Source organism: Oratosquilla oratoria, chromosome 5, assembly GCF_046742065.1.
Source record: "Oratosquilla oratoria isolate Oo_2021 chromosome 5, ASM4674206v1, whole genome shotgun sequence".
In the NCBI taxonomy this organism is placed as follows: Eukaryota; Metazoa; Arthropoda; class Malacostraca; order Stomatopoda; family Squillidae; genus Oratosquilla; species Oratosquilla oratoria.
The window spans coordinates 13,869,906-13,877,405 of record NC_134781.1 but is presented as its reverse complement, the minus strand read 5'-3'; positions in this window follow the sequence as shown (position 1 = coordinate 13,877,405).

The following is a 7,500-nucleotide window of genomic DNA, read 5'->3' as shown; positions in this document are numbered from 1 at the left end:
CCTCTTTGGCTTGTCTCACACGTATCGACTTTTCGCCGTGTGCCGTCCACGACACGACGTCGTGCTCTCAAATAACCATGGGTGTCTATGGTCGTGGTCGTGACGTGTGAACGCGTCCATAGATACCCATAGTTAACTGACAGCACGAAGTCGTGTCGTGGACGGCAGACGGCGAAAAGTCGACACGCGTTAAACGAGTCTAAGTAACCAACACAACGCAGAGAGGTCGATGAGAGGCTCTGAGGACCGTTGCCGGCAAATGTGGGGCTGCGGGTTTCTTGTCAGTTACACTAGAGGTAACAAATTATTATAAATATCCAAACGTAATTACCAACTAACAGGCAATAAAGTGTTTTGTTTAGTATAAGTGTCTTTTTCTCTCTTCCCTCCTCTCTCTCTCCCCTCCTATATCTCTCCCCCTCTCTCTCTCTCCCCTCCTCTATTCCTCCCCTCTCTCTCTCTCTCTCCCCTCCTCTCTCTCTCTCCCCTCCTTTACCTCTCCCCCTATCTATCTCCCCCTCTCTATCTCTCTCCTCTCTCTCTCCCCCCCTCTCTCCCCTTCTTTATTTCTACCCCCTCTTTCTCCCCTCCTTTACTATCCCCTCTCTATCTCCCCTTCTCTCTCTCTCTATCCTCCTTTATTTCTACCCCCTCTCTCCCTTCCTTTATCTCTTCCCGTCTCTATCTCCCCTTCTCTCTCTCTCCTCCTTTATCTCTACCCCCTCTTCTCTCCCTCCCTCCTCTCTCTCTTCCCTTCCTCCCCTCTTTCCCTCCCTCCCTCCTCTCTCTTTTTCTGATATCGAAGACAGGATTTAAGTAAATAGGATCTTTAACTTCCTCACGTTGTGACCTTTCTCATAATCATCACTCCGTCACTTATCACGAGCTTTTCTTAAAACAAAAAATTCTTATTTATACGTTTAAACGACAAAGCAATTAAATAATCACGTTACACATCTTTAATAAGTCATCACCTTGTTTGTCATCACACTTTAATAATTGAATTTTAGTATATATACATCATTAGTCTAATATATCTGATACAATATTTATCTATTTTGGAAAAGACAGCGTTCGCTTCCAGTCGTGTACCACAAGGGAATGTTTACAAAATTGAAGAAATGATAAATATCGTAAAACAGATGAAAATCTAATAATGCTTGAGTCAATAAATATTTGAGTTCATCTGACAGCAAATAAAGTTGTTCTGTCGAATATCAAGAACAGTGAGATCGTGTAAAACTGCAGGGACAGAAATGAGATATGCAAGAGAGGGAGATTGAAAGGAAGGATAAAAGTAGGAGGGGGAATGGGGAGAGGGAAAGGGGGGAAGGGGGAAAGGGGAAAGAGGAATGGGGAAAGGGTGAAGGGGAAGGGGGAGGGGGAAGAGGGAGGGTGTAAGAGGTGGGGAAAAGGGGGAAATGGGGAAGGGAGGAGGAAAGGGGGAGGTGTAAAGGGGGAGGTGGGAAAGGGGAGGGGGAAAGGAAGAAGGGAGAGGGAGGAAAAGGGGGTAGAGGGGGAAGGTGAAAAGGGAGGGGGAAAGGGGGAGGGAGAATGGGGGCGGGGAGGTTGAGTTCGTAAACTCTCCACCTTAAAGGTTTCTTTAGGAGCCGGGGGGGGGGGGAGTTAGTAGTTGACTGGCTCTCCGCCTCCTCTGGAGCCCCCTCTCCCACTCTCTCCCCACGGTGGGGGGGGGGGCACGCTTTCTTGGTCTTTGTCAGGCTGGGGGTGGGTGAGGGGAGTGTCACCAACTTAGCATGTAGTACTAAAATACAACAACCACAAAGTCACAAAGGTTTTATATATATATATATTAATATATATATATATATATATATATATATATATGTGTGTGTGTGTGTGTGTGTGTGTGTGTGTGTGTGTGTGTGTGTGTGTGTGTGTGTGTGTGTGTGTGTATGTGTATTTTTGGGGGAACACACGTTTTCTCACATGCAATTTTGATTAAAACCAACTGCACTGGCTGCTTTCATAATTTGAATAGCGTTCTTAATTTTGAAGAATATTTTCTTATTATTCGAAGAGAGGGACTGGATGTAATTATTCATGGTAAAAGACAGTCAACAAGTCTCCACTGTTATAACAAGAATAATCAAGTCGGCACCCAGAAGCACTAAGCTTGAGCTACGCTACTTATTAGAGAGACACGAATAATTAATGACATACAGTTCTCTTCCAATACAAGGAGATATTCTTCAAAATTAAGAATGTTAATCAATCATCAAAGCTGTAAGTATATATATATGTATATATATATATATATATATATATATATATATGTATATATACAGTAGATATATATATATACATATCAATATGTTTATATATATATATATAAATATGTTTATATATATATATATATATATATATATATATATATATATATATATATATGACAAATTTGCTAGTGACAGCGACATTAATCTGATAATTAATTCTTATGACAGTCGCATGTAGGATTCGAACACACTGTGTAGTGGATTAAGGCTCTGTGAAGGTAATCTTACGGCTGGCCTAAAGCAGTGGGTTCGAATCCTATATGCGACTGTTATGGAAATTATCATATATGCATGCATATATATATAATATATATATATATATATATATAATATATATATATATATATTATATATATATATAAATATATATATATATATATATATATATATATCCACAATGGGTCCCATCAAAGAAATCTCCTTCAGCCCAGTGGCTACTCCTCAGCATCCCTTTTACAGAGGGGCTGAACACTCTTTCACTGCTGAGGTCAACTTAAAAATCTCATTCTGGTTATCAATCCTCTTTTGTCTCTAAATGTGATTGGGTGACAGCAAGGGGGCGGGGACGGTGGGGGGAGGGGAACCAATCACAGCACCTACCGCTCAGTCAATCACCAATCACGTTCATATGAGCAGGGAAGGTGTGTGTGTGTGTGTGTGTGTGTGTGTGTGTGTGTGTGTGTGTGTGTGTGTGTGTTTGCGTGTGTGTGTGTGCATGTTTATGTGTGTGTGCGTGACTCATTAAATAAACTTTTAATTGAATGATCAATATTGACCTAATTTCATTTCCAGCGGTTACTAGTGACTGTCACTTGACCTGGTTATCAAAGAACCTAAGGCAAAGGTGACGGCGTGCGTGCGTTCATGCGAACGTGTGTGTATGAGTGTGTGTGATTCACCATGGTCTTGGATTACGTGTTGGACTCGTGATCGACAGTTACTGACCTCCCGGACGAGAGCTCAGAGCTCGTATGACCGGTCTATGGGTAATAATGTGACCTAACACGCACACACACACCTAACACTCCGCCCATGAGAATTGGAGGAACGACTCGCAAGGCAGTGATACTGAAATTATTTCAGCCCTGGGCGGGATTCGAACCCGGACCGGTATGACAGTAGTTGCGATCGCTACCACTGCACCATCAAGCTTGTGTGTGTGTGTGTGTGTGTGTGTGTGTGTGTGTGTGTGTGTGTGTGTGTGTGTGTGTGTGTGTATGTGTGTGTGTGTGTGTGTATGTGTGTGAGTGAGTGTGTGTGTGCGTGTTTGTATGTGTGTTTGTGTGTGTGTGCGTGTTTGTGTGTGTGTTTGTGCGTGTGTGTGTGTGCATGGTTATGTGTGTGTGTGTGTGTGTGCGCGTATGTTTATGTGTGTGTGCATGTGTTAGGTGTGTGTGTGTGTGTGTGTGTGTGTGTGTGTGTGTGTGTGTGTGTGTGTGTGTGTGTGTGTGTGTGTGTGTGTGTGTGTGTGTGTGTGTGTGTGTGTGTGTGTGTGAAGGTGTGTGTGTGTGTGTGTGTGTGTGTGTGTGTGTGTGTGTGTGTGTGTGTGTGTGTGTGTGTGTGTGTGTGTGTGTGTGTGTGTGTGTGTGTGTGTGTGTGTGTGTGTGTACGTCTTCCTTCTGTTTCCTGACGTTAATCACGAAGAAAATTTTCAAGAACTCGAAGTCTTCTGGTCTCCGGGTAGCGGTCGATAAAATCTCTGTTTATTGTCATTTTTGGAGAAGAATTCGAAATTTTATGCGGACGCCTTCTTTAAGAAAATTTGAAACTCCTTCCTGGTTTATGCCTTCTTGGACTTATAGAATGGGTGATACAGGGGTCTTCAGAGCGGAATGATATTGTAATGAAATACGAGCTCAGCGAATAACTTTGTAATAAAATACAAACTCGAAGGATTATTTTGTAATAAAATACAAACTCTGAGAATGATTCTGTAATGAATTACAAACTCTTCCTATTTGGATCAGTTTAGTGACGTAATAAACTTGATTAAGTATCTTCACGTCTTCGTCCTGGATAAGACTTTAGTCTGTTAATCTAGATGTCATCAGGCGATTTTATTAATGTCAGAGGGGGTCCCTCTGAGGCTGAGGTTAATGTTCAGGATAAAGTTGAAGATGTTGAGTTTGAGGATGAAGTTGAGGACAAGTACAAGGATTAGGGTGATGTTGAGGGTGAGTTTGATGTTGAGGACGAGGTTGAGGGTGAGGTTGAGGTTGAAAGTGACGTTGTTGTTGAGGGTGAACTTGAGGGTGAGGTTGCTCAGAGTTAGGATGAGGTTGAGCGTGAGGGTGAGGTTGAGGATGAGGATGAGGGTTATGTAAATGTTGAGGATGAGGTTGAGAATGAGGGTGAACTTGAGGTTGAGGGTGGGATTGAGGGTGATGTTGAGGGTTATGCTGAGGTTGATTTCTGGGGTTGAGATTGAGGTTGAGGGTGAAGATGAGGTTGAGGATGAAGTTGAGGGTAAGGTTGTTCAGAGTAAGGGTGAGGCTCAGGGTGATGTTGAGGGTGAGTTTGAGGTTGAGGACGAGGTTGAGGGTGAGGTTGAGGGTGAGGTTGAGGGTGAGGTTGAGGGTGAGGTTGAGGGTCAGGTGCACGAGGAGACAGTGTGGCTGCCTGTCACTTAGGATGATAATGGGATGAGTAGACGGTGACAGGAAGAGACAGTAAGGAGACAGGAAGTGACAGGACGACTTCGAGAGAAACAACATATTTTCGAGGGCGAACGTCAGCAGGGAGTTCGAGCGAAGGAGGAGGTGAAGGATGAGGGGGAGGAGGAGGAGGAAGAGGAGGAGGAGGAGGAGAGTCATAGGATGGAGAAAAGGGAAGAGGAGGGAGATGGGAGGGAGGGAAAAGGAAGGGTTGGGAGGAGAGTGGGGGTAAAGGGAAGTAGAAAGGGGGAGGAGTGAAGGATGGGGAGTGGGAGGGGAGTAGGAAAATAGGGAGGAAGAAATAGGGGGGGGAGAAAAGGGGAAGGAAAGAGTAGGGGAGATGAGAGGGGGGACAAAGTGGAGAAAGGAGAGAGGGAGGGAGAAGTGAGGGGGAGAGGAGGAAGAAGGAAGGGAGAAAGAGAAAGAGAAGGGAAGAGGAGATCAATGAAAAAGGAAAGGGAGAGAGGGTAGGTGGAAGGGACAGAGAAGGGAAGGAAAGGGAGGAAGAAAGGAGTGGGATGAGAGGGGGAAGGGAAGGGGAAGAGAGGGGGAAGGGGAGGGGAAGAGAAGGGGAAGGGAAGGGGAAGAGAGGGGGAAGGGAAGGGGAAGAGAGGGGGAAGGTAGGGGAAAGAGAGTGGGAAGAGAGGGGGAAGGGGAAGGGAAGAGAGGGGGAAGGGAGGGGAAAGAGAGTGGGAAGAGAGTGGGAAGAAAGGGGGAAGGCAAGGGGAAGGGAGGGGAAAGAGAGTGGGAACGGAGTGGGAAGAGAGGGGGGAGGGAAGGGGAAAGAGAGTGGGAAGGGAGTCGGAAGGGAGGGGTAAGGGAAGAGGAGGGAAGGGGGAAGGAAAGGTGAAGGGAGGGGAAGGGAAGGGGAAGTGAGTGGGGAAGGGGAGGGGAGGGGAGGGGAGGGGAAGGGAGGGGAAGGGAAGGGGAAGGGGAAGGGAGGGGAAGGGAGGGGACGGGAGGGGAAGGGAAGGGGAAGTGAGTGGGGAAGGGGAGGGGAGGGGAGGGGAAGGGAAGGGGAAGTGAGCGGGAAAGGGGAGGGGAGGGGAGGGGAAGGGAAGGGGAAGGGAGAGGGAAGGGAAAGGGGAAGGGAGGGGAAGGGAGGGGAAGGGAGGGGGAAGGGAAGGGGGAAGGGAGGGGAAGGGAAGGGGAAGGGAAGGGGAAGGGAGGGGAAGGGAAGGGGAAGTGAAGGGGAAGGGGAAGTGAAGTTGAAGGGGAAGTGAGTGGGGAAGGGGAGGGGAAGGGGATGGGAAGGGAAGGGGAAGGGAGGGGGAAGGGAAAGGAGGAGAGACGAAGGGGAAGGGGGATGAAGGGAAAGGGGAAATGATTCAAGTATAGGGAAAGGTAAGGCGAAGGTAGATGGCTGAAGAGACGTGAGGGGAGGGAAAGGGAGTAAAGGAAAGAGAAAAAGGGGAAATTGAAGGGGAAATTGAAGGGGACATCAATTCCCTCAAGGAGATGGAACTGAAGGAAAGGGAGGGAAGGGAAACAAATAAAGTAGAGACGAGGGAGGAATGGAAGAAGGAACAGGAGGAAGAGGAAGAGTTAGTAGAGAGGAGAAAGAAGAGGAAAGCGAAGGAAAGAGGAAGGTGGAGAGAGAAGAAAGTGTTAAGGAAAGGGAGGGAAGGAAATTAAGGTAAGGAAGGAAGGGAGGGAGGGAGGGGGTACACTGAAAGATATGCATGATTCACCATGGTCTTGGATCACGTGTTAGACTCGTGATCGACAGCTACTTCCCTCCCGGAAGAGAGCTCTGAGTTCATACGTATGTGTATTTACCTAGTTGGATTTACCTAGTTGTATCTTACGGGAAGGGGAGCTACGCTCGTGGTGCCCCGCCTTTGTATCTCGCAGTGTCTATTCTCTTAAATTCGTGATTGGTTTTTGCACACACTATTGTTTCGTTCAGTTTGTTCCAAGTGTCCACCACTCTGTGTGTGGAAACCTGTTCTTCTTCAGACCTCTTCTATAACTATCCTTTTTTGAGTTTCTTTCCATGTCCTCTTGTGTTTCTCTTATACCAATTTAACAAGTACTCTCTATCAAATATTTCCGTGCCTTTTATGATTATATATAAGGTCAGTGTGTGTGTGTGTGTGTGTGTGTGTGTGTGTGTGTGTGTGTGTGTGTGTGTGTGTGTGTGTGTGTGTGTGTGTGTGTGTGTGTGTGTGTGTGTGTTTATGTGTGTGTGTGTGTGTGTGTGTGTGTGTGTGTGTGTGTGTGTGTGTGTGTGTGTGTGTGTGTGTGTGTGTGTGTGTGTGTGTGTGTGTATGTACATGTGTGCACGTGTATATGCGTACCTGTACATGTACATTAACCTAAATCTGTACATATTCTTGTTCACCAACACATGTCGCTGTAGGAACGAGAAAAAATAAGAAATAAGAGATAATATATTTTGCAGATTGAACAACTTTTTTTTACATATAAATACGGTTACGCCAATGAAGATCACAACAAATGAAAAAAAAAATCTTAGGAAGAGACGACGACAGACAAGAAAAGAAGAAGAAGCAACGAAAAAAAAAAAGAATTTCACGAAACAAAAT